At 42.4% G+C, this 13362-nt stretch overlaps 1 protein-coding gene across 2 annotated transcripts in view; it reads right to left on the reverse strand.

Moving 5' to 3' along the window:
* Nucleotides 1–742: 742 nt before the first annotated feature.
* Nucleotides 743–13362, reverse strand: part of SEMA4G (semaphorin 4G) — a 662424-nt gene continuing 649804 nt past the window's right edge. For both annotated transcript variants that reach the window (XM_078643647.1, XM_078643648.1), the window contains exon 17: nt 743–5687. The gene's annotated coding sequence lies outside the window, so the exon portion shown is untranslated. The remainder of the gene's footprint in view (nt 5688–13362) is intronic.

Here is a 13362-nt window from a genome sequence, read left to right on the forward strand (position 1 = left end):
AGCCACTTTGTAATGGGCCATCGCTAACAACTTCCGTCATATATATATCCTGACTGGGAGTAAGTGTAACAAGGAGTAACAGAGCTGAACAATGTTTAGATATATTTAAACATTGCCAATTTAGCAGCCAAAGTGTTTTACAGGGGAGGGCGCAGCATTAAGAAGTTTGAAGACCACTGTACTAGGGCTACAAGCCATTCATTGTTCACCCCCTGCAAACTCCCTCTTTTCCGCAGACATCCCAGCCAATCGTTCACATGTCACACACATCTCAACAAAGTCCCTCAATTTCTGTACATGCTTTTGCCAGCTCTCTAACCTTATGTAAACACTTCAATGCGCTAGATTAAATACATCCCAGCTATTACCGTTTCTGTGTTCACCTAAACCCGGATCTCTCAGTTTGTTATGTCAACACCATCTCTCCCATCTTGTTATGCCTCAACCAACGTTTTCTTTCTCTGGTACGTCCTATCCAATACCTCACTTTCTGTATACACTTCAGTCAGCTCCTTTGTGTGCTAACATCAGCATTTTATAAAAGAAAGACAAATAGCTAGAGAAACAAAAGTGGGGTGGTGGTCCAGGGTAGAAGAAGGTTTTAAGGTAACACAGCATTACAAAACAAAAAAAGGGAGAATTTTCTTTTAGATTTTTTTCGATATTTTTCATTGCTTTCTTAATCAGTTCTATATTTTCACTAGAGAGGATGACATGAGGCAATATTAAACATCAATAAACCTTTGTTCAACACGGATGGTTTTATGGATTGAACTATAATGACAACATGATCAATTGTAAATTAGTGTGGCTGTGACAGCATCTGTCGATTGCACATGTGTATGTACAAGAAGGCCTTTTGTAATACATAGACGTATTCTTTAAAATACAGCTGAACAGATATACATAAAGACATACAGCGATTGGCGTCCATTTGCTCGTCTTGTTTCGCATACCCTGATGGTATCTACTGGAATACATGTGGGTGTCAAGTGAGGTCACATTCATGATAAATTTGAATTTCAATATATTAAATAGATTAAGGCTTTTTAAATAATAAGCTGATTCTCAGAAAGGTACCATATTCTGTTATTTACATCCTCGTAAAAAATAACACTTCACATTTACTTCTTTGAGCTTTTATAATTCTCTATCTCTTGAGGATAAAATTACATTGTATGCAATGAATGGGGGGCGAGGGGGGCGGTGTTTACAGCCAGCAGGGATGTCTCCAAAGTGAGCCTGGGGATGCCAAATACAGCTCCACCAGCACCAGCTCTCACTCTGTGGGTCCCTGTAAACACCAGCTCCCTCGCCTTCTGTATAAATGCCCGGCCAGCCCTCTCTCTCGTTCAGTATACAGCACGGCTAGCTCAAACTTCTACATAAACCACAGCCATTTCCCTCAATGTCTGCATACACCCAGAGAGTTTCTGCGTTTTCTGCAATCTTCTGTCTACAACCAGCCAGCTCACTCACTTTCTGTGTGTACCCCATCCAACTCCCTCACTTAATGTCAGTCAGCGGTTAACAGTCAGCGCCCTCCCCTTCTCTATACATCCCAGTTAGCTCCCTCACGTTCTGTATGCTCCCCAGTAAGCTCTCTCGCCTTCTTTATTCACCCGGCCAGCTTCCTCTCTTGCTGGATACACCCCCATCATTTCCATCATTTTCTGTATGCATCCATGCCAGGTCTCTCATTTTCGGGGTACATCCCAGCCAGCTCCCTCATTCATTGTTCACCCCTGAAAACTCCCTCTTTCCGTAGACATCCCAGCCAATTGTTCACATTTTACATACACCTCAGTTTTGGATTCGCCTTAGCCAGCTCCCTAAATTTCTGTATACTCTCAATGAGCAAGATTATTTTTTCAATACATCCCAGCTATCCCCCTTTCTGTGTTCACCCAATCCGATCTCTCCCTTCCAGTCATGACAACTCCCTTTCTCCCATCTTTTTATATCACAACCAACGTTTTCATTGTCTGTTTACGTCCCATCCAATTACCTCACTTTCTCTATACACTTTAGTCAGCTCCTTTGTGTGGTAACATCGGTATTCTGATAGCTTCTTCGCTCATTAATCTCTGCATGAAGTGGTCTCCCTCACCCCTTAATATTTGTATAACTTCAGCAAACTCCCTCGCTTATTGGTCCCCGCGTAGATCTTGCCAAACTCCCTCTCTGATACCTGCATTGAACTCACTGATTCCTGTGCAGACCTTAGTCAGATAAAACAATGGTTCATATATAACCTCAGCCGACAGCTTCACTGACCCCTTTATATCCACAATGTTTCCTGCAAAGACCTCAGCCAGATCCCTCACTCTCTGATCCCAGTATAAAACTCAAGCAGCTCAGTCCCCTTGATCCCAGAACAGAATTTAGCCATCCACCTCATTCAGAGATTTCTGTCTAGATCTTACCAAACCATCACTCAGTGATCCTAGTGAAGACTTCAGACACGTTCCTCTACTCACTGGCCCCTGTACAGACGTAAGACGGCTCTCTCACTTATAGGCCCCGATATAAACTTCAGTCAGCTCCATCATTTGTTAATCTCTTTATAGACCTTAGTCATCTTTCTCCCTCGTTGATCTCTGCATAAACCGCAAACAATTCCCTCACTCACAGATTCCTTATAGTCTTCAGAAACCTCCCCCATAGAACTGTATAGACAGCCAGACGGCTCTCTCACTCATTGATTTCTGTATGAACAGAGTGATGATACAAAACATGCATTTGTGGTGTTTACATTTAGGTTTTACAGTATTTTCAATTCGGAAAGTGGAAGACGCCATGGAGGTGGCCGCAAGAAATCGGTTTTGGACTGAGAATGAGAGAAAACAGATGGTGAGTAACTGAGTACAAAAACATATATATTATAACAGTGATAGAACCAGACAATGGTGGTCCCTGTAGATGGATAATGCAGTAACAAGAGAGATGTTCAGCAGAAGTAGACAGGGGACCATGGCAACCAGAATGATAAGTAGACTCTAGTAATTTGGAATAGGTAGAAGTGCAGCAGAGGATGAGGGAGGGCTCTTCAGGTGCCATGGTGACATGGTTACCAGGAAACAGTCCTTTCATCACCATACAATTTTCCTCCACAAGGCCCATCACCAGCGGCAGTGTGCATCACGTGTGAGGTTCGACCAAAAGAGATATCACCTAATAGCCTGCATCAAAGTAAACGACTGAATATAGCACCTACCAGCACGAGCGGTTCATTTCCTGAACCGTTTGCACAGGAAATTTTTTAACATCTTTTAAAGGGATACGAGAAGCTGTATGTCAAGGAGCACAATAGCATAGCAGCTAATGGACATCCTGGCTGCCACTCTGTAACAGCCCCGAGGCTTATTTTTTGTTTCTGCTAAACTAATTTGCGAAGAGTATTTTCAGGATCTGTTCATTGATTGAAAGATACCCCAAATTTTGGTGGATTGCACTGACAAGTGATGAGAAATATGATCACTTTAGCTGGAACTGCTTGGCTCTAAAAGAATATACATAATGATACTTGGGCATACACATTTGGGAAAAGGATTTCTGACTGAGCCACACCTGATTTGTTGATTTTTCTTTTGCGTCTTAACAACAAGAAGTATGAACTTTACTTTTCTAATCCCAATGTCATCGACCATGCCAGCATTCACATTTAATAAAACTGAACTCAAAATCATCTCAGTAAAAATATCCTCTGCATTTGGATTAAGTATGTTTGTGTCGTATGCATACTTCAGGGGTCCCATTTTTTTCAGGAAACGTTTTATCTCAATTCTGACCCCAGTGGTGCTGCTTACAGTTCCTCAGGAAAACTTTTAATTCCCAGTGAGCTAACCAATCCCTCTGGTACCAGATAGCTCATTTATATTGACCATAAGTAATGCCATTACAATTCACACTATGGCTAAAAGTAAATCTGATTTTCGGTTTTTGTTGGTGTTCATGTTTGAGCATTTGTCTACTTTGATTTTTACAATAGTCTTTAAAAAACGTACTAGTTTGGCCTATCAGTGGGGTCAAAAGTAATTCCGTGTCATTGAGATTTGCCAACTGTTGAAAAACTCACTTCTGTTTCCCCTGAGACTCGGGAGACTTTATGTCAACATTATACTAAAAGTACTTCAATAAACACAGAAGAAAACCTAAGAGTAGAAAAATCGGATTCGAATTTTTGAAGCCTAACTTTGAAAGTAACAGTGACTACTGTGAAGGCCAGTGACTTTTCAAGTCTTCAAGAATACGCTAATGATGCTGACGAACCACCTTATGTAGGGATCGACGACTGCATAAGTTTCAGGTTAGACCGTTAGGTTTTGGAATTATAAAGGAGTTGTATATAGGAATTGGTCAGTTTTAATTTATTTCATAAATGTTCGCTTACCAGATAAAGTGCTCACATCATAGCCCTTCTCCCCATAGGAAGGTGCATATGAATTTTAAAATAAATTTCATTGTAAATATTTTACTACTACAATAGTGCTTCTTGCGGTTGGCTGGGTGCATTTGGTTCGGACCATCTGTAATCACTTATTGTTATTGTTAACTTAGTCTTTTATAGCGCCAACTCACCAACAGGTGATGTCCATTGCTCAATCTACTACTACACTTTTTTAACCTTTGCATTTTGTTAGGAATTAGGTAAGTGATTGTTTATTGATTTTTTTTTTATCCCGACTAGAAAACCTATGGGAAAATGACTATTTTTTGAGTCACTATGAAATTGCAAGCTGTATGCGTACCACTCTGCAATAGTAACATCAAATGGCTTCCATCGGAGTTTTAAAAATACAAACATATATAGCTACTTAGATTGTGCCATGGTCGAAGTTCTAATCTCTTACATAAGCATATTGAAATGTTAGTGGTGAAATGGATGGGGCACCAACTGGCAGTGGTGTAAGACAACATACTGTGAGTAATTACAAGAACAAAGGTGCAGTGGAGCAGAGAAAACTGAACGAAGGAAATAACTCCAACAAGTAATACCTTGAAATCCTGGTACTTTCGAAAAAAGCTCTGCTGTGCGTGAGCTCTACACCCATCATGACATATGAATGTCACATGGCCACAAGTGATGTAAGCAAGGGTTCAAAAGTGAAAATAGCAAACTCAGTTTCTTCCAGGAAGGTAGGTCGGATTCATGAAGCATCTATGCTTGCTGATTACGAGGGCTGGTGAAACTAAAATTTGGGTAGCTATTTGTTACAACTGATTATCTGAATTGATCCTTCGGTGCCCCAGCCTGATTTTGCTATTCTGGACAACACAAACAGCCACTGGTGATATTTACGCCATCAGAAAGAGTGTACAAGCAGGGGAGGTATAAATGGCGCTGCATGCTTGACAGTAACAGCATGGGTTCCTGTACTTGGGCTCCGCTGGTCCCATTGGTTCCGGCTGTAGTTAAGGGAGTTCACCATGTGGATTACACCAATGGCTGGCGCTGTCTTCAACACTCCTCCTAGGCAGGTGTTCTCCTGGTGACGAAGAAGCAGGTGCAACAGTGTGTTGTCAGGCCAGCTGGCTCCACACTGTCACACCACGAATAGATGAAAACAGCCCCCAAATAAACACTCTCCCTCGTTATTCTTCCATGTTGCAGGCCACTGCTCTTGGGGACCCCAGTGCATCCAATGCGAAGGTTCATGTCTGCTGGAGGAGCCAAATACATCACCCTAAGGGATCAAAAGAGACGTGATTAGTTTTCAAAATTGAAATAAGAGCATCAGTATAAGTCAAAAGTTAACTTTCCAGGCTCCGAGTGGACTAGTAAACGTCAAAGAGGAGTTGGCTTAAAAGGCGCAGGCCACCGACTCTATGACTTTAGGAAGAAAACAAACTTTTTCAATCTCTTTCCTAAGGAAAAAGAAGCATTTTGGGGGCACAATGCAGAGCTGAAGGAATGATGGAAGAAAGCCACTGTAGATAACAAGGGGAGAGAAGTGTTAATTACACTGTAGAAAAGTTTGGGTCCTGGTGTTGTGGCTTGATTCTTTGCCTTCTTCTGGTGAGATATATGTGTGATGTATCTATGGCCTGTAGTGTATCTGTGTAGTGAAAAAAACACATTATTGTGTATTTAGTCCTTATGCGAATTCATGCATGTATCTTCTATATTGTAGTAGGTTTGCAAAGCACCTTATATCGATCAGTTTATAGCCTGTTAACCTATACAACCCATCTGTCAGTGTAGTTCTAAAATAAACCAGTATTTGTTTTAAATAACAGTACGATGTGCCAGTAAAAATACTCAAAAGATTGTGGGACGACAAAAAAACATGTTATTTGAAGTCAGCTGTAATGCCGAATAGAGAAGGCAGTAGACAAATCTGACAGATTTATGAAGGAAATGGAAAAGAAGTAAGCAGGGTGGGAAGCTGAATTGTGTAAAAAATAAATACATGTAAAAACGCAAGAAGAGAAAGACATAAAAGAGTAAGGAATAAGATTCATGGTGTAAATTATTAAGAACCACTTTTCCGTGTGTGACAAGTGTCGGAGTTATGCAAGACGGGGGCATTATTCAGGATGTACACAGAGGAAGGAAAAAACTGTGGAAAGGGTGGAATTGGAATGTAGTGCGATGGTAGGGAGATGGTATTGTGCTTGGACAAAGGGAAGAATGGGTGCTGGCAGAGGAGATGGTATGGGAAGACCGAAAAGTGTGTTCAAGGTTAATGGGTTGGAGATGGATCCAAGGCTTAAATGAGGGTCATTGATTAGCTAAGGCCTAAAATTATGCTTCAAACGGGCAATTCTGTCTTGGTAGGATAAGGAATATATGTGGGGAAAATAGAGTTAAAGGACAGGAACCTTGAGTGAAAAGTGTTTGTACCCAGAAAGGAATGCTTTTACTGGGCTTGGCTCATCAGTGTGACTGATAGGTTGCATAGGACCCAGGATTTACAAATCAGATACCATTGGTGGTAAGAGCAATGTTGGGGGTGATTTGAGCGACTGTGCTGTCTTGGAAGATAGAGTGGTACTCTTAATAGGTTTGTTCACCAAAAACATGTGAAGGAGAATGCCTTACTCAGATGGCAAACATGAGGAGAGTGCCCATTATAGTAATGGAGGAGATGAACAAAAAGAGGCTTGAAGTAATTGCACATGAGTGGGATAGAACTGGTTGAACCATCGGAATAGCTTTCACCTGTAAAGAAAGAAAGCTCACCATTGGAGTTCTATTAATTAGAGAGGTTTTTTTTGTTGTTAAATATAATGAGATAATTTTACTGCTTAAGCTGTCCGTTGTATTTAGAAATTGCATCTAAAGTAGACTTATTACCAAATGTGTCTTTGTAGGCTTACCAACAAACATCTTCATCTAAAATCGAAGAGTTGATGGACTTCCTCACTATGAAGGGTATTTTTCAATTCACTCAACCATTTATCTTGGTCACAGCATTAGTGTATGCCAGTGTGTGGTGACAAGATTATTTAATGACCTAGGCACTGTGTTATTATCCCAGAATGACCAATTAGTCTATGGTGCAATAGACTGCTGTTAGAGTTGGTGTATCTATAATAGACCACGAATGTGGAGACCGAGACAACCCCAAGGCAAAAAACGGATGTGAAAATGGCAACACGCCATTGTAGAGAGTAAGGAGCCCTCGCATATCAGGTCCATTGTTGCAGATGAAAAATAGTAGAACAAGGCATTCAGGAGTCCCCCGAGGGTACCAGATGCATTTATATTGACACTTACTGCATCCTTAAAACTCATCATGAGTGAAAGCAATCTCTGAAGCCCAAGGCAAGTGGTTTTCTACTGTAATTGTGAGCAGACACATTTTTAAAGCATCTAAATTACTGATCCTATATGTTAAAGAGAGGGGTCAATATTAGAGATGTGGATGTTGTAAACTCAAGGCAGTCTATGCTTTAGAAGATGCCAGAAGGCCCGTTACAGGAGGGTCATTTTATCTAAGAACTACTGGGAGATACTGAAGCTCCTTCTCCTCCCAGGTTGCCTAGAAATTAAAAAGAGGGTCCTGGACCTCACAGCTTGTCTTTGTCCTCAGAAATGCCATGGTATAATCCTGGTGTCTATAAGCCCCTGCATATTTCGATTCTGATCCAGGGCTACTTTTGAGGGAGCAGGATGTTTTCAAAACGATATGGGCATCATTTGCATACATGTAAAAAGCCATCAGACAAGTGGTGCAAATTGCTTCACATAAATGTTAAACACCCTATCTGTAGCCGAACATTCAGCCTGGTAGACAACCTGATTGAGATATATTCAACAGAAATAAGGGACAACAGAGTCAAAGGTCACTGACCAAGCTTTAAAACCATGGCTCTGGCACTGCCACCATCGGCCTCAAGAGTAAGGGCCAGATGTATCAAAGGGTTTTACCCATTCTGTGTCTGGGAAAATGCGTTCATACATATCGCCCATAGTCATCAAAATCTGCGGAAGGATCAGATTCCATGGCCCGATTTGAAGGTGACCAAACAGGAACTCATCCAGTATTCCTTTCCAGGTAGTTTCCTCAAAGCTCTCCCAAAATAGGATGCAGCAGTTGCTATGCAGACAGGAACAGAGAAATGGATTGGCAGCTTGCCTATGCTATGGCCCATAAGATGGTAGGGTCATCTTATCCATAGGTTTCATTTACAATGCTGCAACCTCTACTTGCATATAGTGTTGAGGACGATCCTACAAGAAAGTGAGAGGCTAAGGACATGTAGTAAAACAGGGTGCTTTCCTTGTAGCAGCCCGTGTTCACTTCCATTATCCCAAGTGGTTCTGGAAAGAGACGTGAGGAAGACATGACATGCCACACTCCGGTGCTAACAAGGGTCTCATCTCAGGAGTATCAGCTTCCATTTTTATTAGGTCAGTGATGATGCACCTGTCATCAGAACTGAATGCCGGGAGGCACACTGCATGCCTACCCAACTTAGTACTATTAACAATAACACAGAATCATCCATTGACTGTGACAGACACTAACTTTGAATACGGTAAGCCCTTCATTCTTTGGAGTGGTTTGCCTGAGCCCTCAGCAAGTATCAGGTTAGTTTTCATTTGGATGGTCTCCTGGCTGGCACGGCAGATGTGAGGGATGTCGTTGGCGCTGTTCTTGATACCAGCTGGTATTCCGGTGATAGTGGTGCATTCGTGGGCACAGAGTTCCATGTTCACATTCAGGGTCATCACCAGGTGTCCATTGCAAGTTCATTTCCCTTGCCTCTGGCTCCAGAATCACCACTGGAAGGCAGCCATTTTTCAACATTACATGTATCTTGCTCACACCCTCTCATTACCGCTGTCCCTTTGAGAGCTGTCATCTTCCATATTGTGAACTCAGGGAGTTCATTTCTAACCAATAACCCATCTCCGACATCAATATCTTTTTCTTTGCACTGCTCTTATGGCTTGATTGGTCATTTTTCCCTCACCTTGTCTATTGTCTTTATTTAGAATATAGACCGTCAGGAACTCAGTGAGATGACACAGATATGGTGTCTCGTATGGCAAGGCCAAATAACACTGAGGCTTGTGTGCACCTGGTGGTACAGTGTTGCGTGTTTCATTTCACCACAAGAAACTGTGGATGGACTATTATAGGTCTCTACCATTTTAGGGGGCGCTTTATTCATTTAGCGCATAAAGCGCTTTGCCTTCCCATTTGCTTAAGGCCACTGCAAAGTGATCTATCGTGTTCAATGCCTAATTTGTTCATGTACTTTTGAAAGGCCACTCCATTGAAACGAAGTTCACTGTCTGTTTTGAGGATGGTTGGTAAGCACATGCTCCTACTTAGGATTTACATGTTCAAAAGCAGTAGTCGCAACCATGTCGACCACAGAGTACGTCAAAGAGGCATCCTACCACAGGTTACCTCAATGAGGCTTCAATGGACACCAGAAGCTGTTGACTGTTAGAAAGAAGACAAAGGTCCACATTCACTCTGGATCACGGTAATGTGGACTCATTTTTAGTTATGACCGGGGTTAGTTGGTTACTGGCCTCATGCGTGCCATAGTTGGCAACTTCTTAAGCTCTCTGCTACAAATGGGTAGGCCTGGGCAGAAAACTACACTACGCTTGCGGAGTATGCGTTATTTGCGCAACTACGCGCTACGCGATTTGCATGTAGCATAGTGCAAAAACGTGTAGCATAGCGGGCATTGTTTGCTCGCTCGCGGTCCTCAAAGTCAAGTTGGCAACCGTGAGCGAGCAAAATCAACATCCCGGCAAGACTTCATCTTCACTCGCAATCGGCAACATCAAGTTGCCGATCGCGAGAGTGCAAAATAAACCTCCCGGCGAGATTCTCAATGCTTGGACGTCATGTATCTCATTGCGAGTGGTCACGTATGCTTGCGACCGCTCGCGATAAACTACCAGTCTGCATTGAGAAAGCTGCCGCGCGAGTACAAATCTACTCGAGTGGCAGAAAATGACCGCTCGCAATGTGCATGATGCCGTTTGCAATGATTGCACAGTGAGGACAAGCATCCGGCACTGTGCAATCATTGCGAACAGCATTTTCCCTACGCAGTTCGCGTAGCTACGCGTAGCATGCATAGTGCGAAGTGAACTTTGCGTAGTTACACGTAGCGCTACTACGCGAACTACGCCCAGGGTTACAAATGGGACCATCACGGGGAACCACAACTTTTCTGAGAGGTGTGCTGAGGTGTGCTTTAGTCTTTGCCATGCCCTCGTGTCCTTGATAGGCCAGTTGGATGACTTGGTATTGCAAGGCACCCGTGGCTCAAATTGTATCTCCTCTCAGCAGCACACCATTTCCAGTTAGGCTTAGTTTATGTCACCTTCTTCTCCACAGCACAGTGTTTGAAATGTCTTAGTCTCCTCGGTCTAATAACCAGCTAGAAACATCTTCCATGAGTTTGATTTCAAAGCAGCAAAACCATTTTTATAGAGATGTACTTTGTTGATGACTGAGCAATTTCAACCATTGGCATTGCTTTCGGACAAGAACCATGTGTCACCATGTTGACATACTCTTCCATTTCCTCTGACTGATCACCATCACCTGTCTTGCAGGAAGCAGAGTGGTGTGACAGATAGTCTGCATTGTTGCCAGCCACTGTCTTGTGTATTATTGAAAAGTTGCACTTTTGGAGTTGGAGGGCCAGTTTCTCTACCCTGGATGGTGGATGTTGATCAGTTGCACCAAACAATGGGACAAGAAGTTCATTATCAGTCACTAGTTTGATATTTAGGTAAGAGTGACAATTAATGCAGTACCACTTTTTCCAGTTAGTCAGACCTCTCCCTGACAAAGATCCTCACTTTCACAGATGCCCACTCATATGATAGGTTTGTTTCAAAAACCTCTGCTAATACTAGATTAGTTAGGGCCCGGTAAGGGTAGATGTGCATCCTCATAGGAATTAGTTTAAGTTTAGGCCATAGCTCGACAAATTGCTGTTTGTCTATTATGCTCACCAATGATGCTTCATCAATCAGCGCTGTCACATTCATCCTTATATTTGCACTTGATGATTTGTTGACAAATGATATCAGAAATTCCTCTTCTTTCTCGCTGAATTCACTGTCACATATGCTCAGGATCAGGAAGTTCGTTTTTTCTGAGTCTAGGTCTACTCATCCTGATCTTGTGATGTGGCCTGTGATAATATTGTTGGTGCAGTAGCAACATCTCTTCTGTCCACGTGCCTTTTTCTGCCTCCATGACAAACTCTTGCAAAGGGGCTCTGTGTTAACAGGCAGAGCCTGTCCACGGTCAGTATGTCCTTTAAAACCACTTTTGGCTCATTGAATATGTGGAGCAGAAGAACAGTTGATCTACAGTCCTAGATCAGTTGAGTGGGTTTACTTGAGTGAGTTTGCTTGTTTGGGTCATCATCAATGCATGTTCTGCCAAGTTCCCCAAGTCTTGTGTACAAATTGTCAATTTATTGGCCATCCTGGTATCGTGCTTAATTCAGCACAAACCTCTCATAGTCTAGATTCATAGGGGGTTGAAATGTGCCTCTAGGGCAGCCATCACTACATCATAGTTGGACTCAACTCCAGTAATAGGTACATTTTGAAAGATATTGAAAAAGTCTTAATCAGCATCATTTATTTTAGTATGGATCATAGTGAAAAAAAACAGAAATTGATGGATGAATTGCCTGAAATAATCTCAGCCACTGGTAGTTACTCTGCCCTCCAATCAATTCCACTGTTTCATTGTACACGATACTACGTCAGACCGGAACCACCAATATGCAATTGTTGATTTTTTCTCCAACACGAACCGTCCAGCTCGAACTTCTAGGACAGGTCCCCTCTGAATAGGAACACAAGTAACCCAAGAATCTGTTTTTGCTTATTTGGACCTTTTCAATTGTTTGCAGTTTGAATTCTATTGCACAGTGAACCAACATCTGGCTATACCTGTCACACTTTAGGGCAAAGCACCTAGGAAAACAAAAAAGATGGATAGTAAGTAAGGAAGAAAATTTAGGATTGATTTACTCTCGGCGGAGTCTCTTTGGTAACCACAAAATAGTTAGTGATATTGTCTATCCTTACAGCCCATCAGGGTGATGCTCTACCTGAAGAAGAAAGTTCACTAAAAGTAGGCTGCAGACACCCCGTCTTGCCTATGTAGACGCAAGATTCACTGCTTCTGGTTAGAGGACAGCAAACGCCCACTTGACTGAGGAGTCACTCTGCCTTGATCACCCGCATCCAGAGGCACTTCAGATGTAGCAAGGGGAACGGAACCTCAGTGACGAGCAGCAAATACAGGCAGTTTTGTGTACTATGGACTGCAGCTTCAGAAGTTCCTCATCTGTATTTATTGCAGGAACGATCATAGAGTCACTTGACTGCGCATCTGATGGTACTCAAGAGGAGGAAGGCACCAGTTGCAGCTGCCATGAGCATAAAACTACAGTCACAAGAACGTATCAACCCAGGCCACTACAACAAGGCCTAACGTCCATTAAGGGGGAGTGTTTTGCATCGAGCATGCTGTGCCTTCCAACGTACACTCTCCAGGCCACTGTTAACGCAGGGGTGAGAGTCAGGAACCGCTGATGACAAAAAAATGGAACAGCACTTATTTTAATAAGCATTTGAAAGATAACAATCTGGCACGGATTATCTTGTTTGTCTGACGGCTGTAATGGATTTTCACTCGCTTCAGCCCTCTCTTGCTACTTTCTCGCACTGGTGTAAAGAGCACGCTCTCCCATGCTCTCAAACATTTTCAATGCAACCATATGTTTATTAGTACGACTCTTTTTCTTTTTTTTCACCTTCTGACTCCTGACACACACTAGTGTTTTTCCCTGTAGCTCTCTTTCCCCTCTCTAATCCTTTTGGCCAGACTTTACTGCGTCATTCCA

This window comes from Lissotriton helveticus, chromosome 5_1, assembly GCF_964261635.1.
Source record: "Lissotriton helveticus chromosome 5_1, aLisHel1.1, whole genome shotgun sequence".
Taxonomy (NCBI): domain Eukaryota; kingdom Metazoa; phylum Chordata; class Amphibia; order Caudata; family Salamandridae; genus Lissotriton; species Lissotriton helveticus.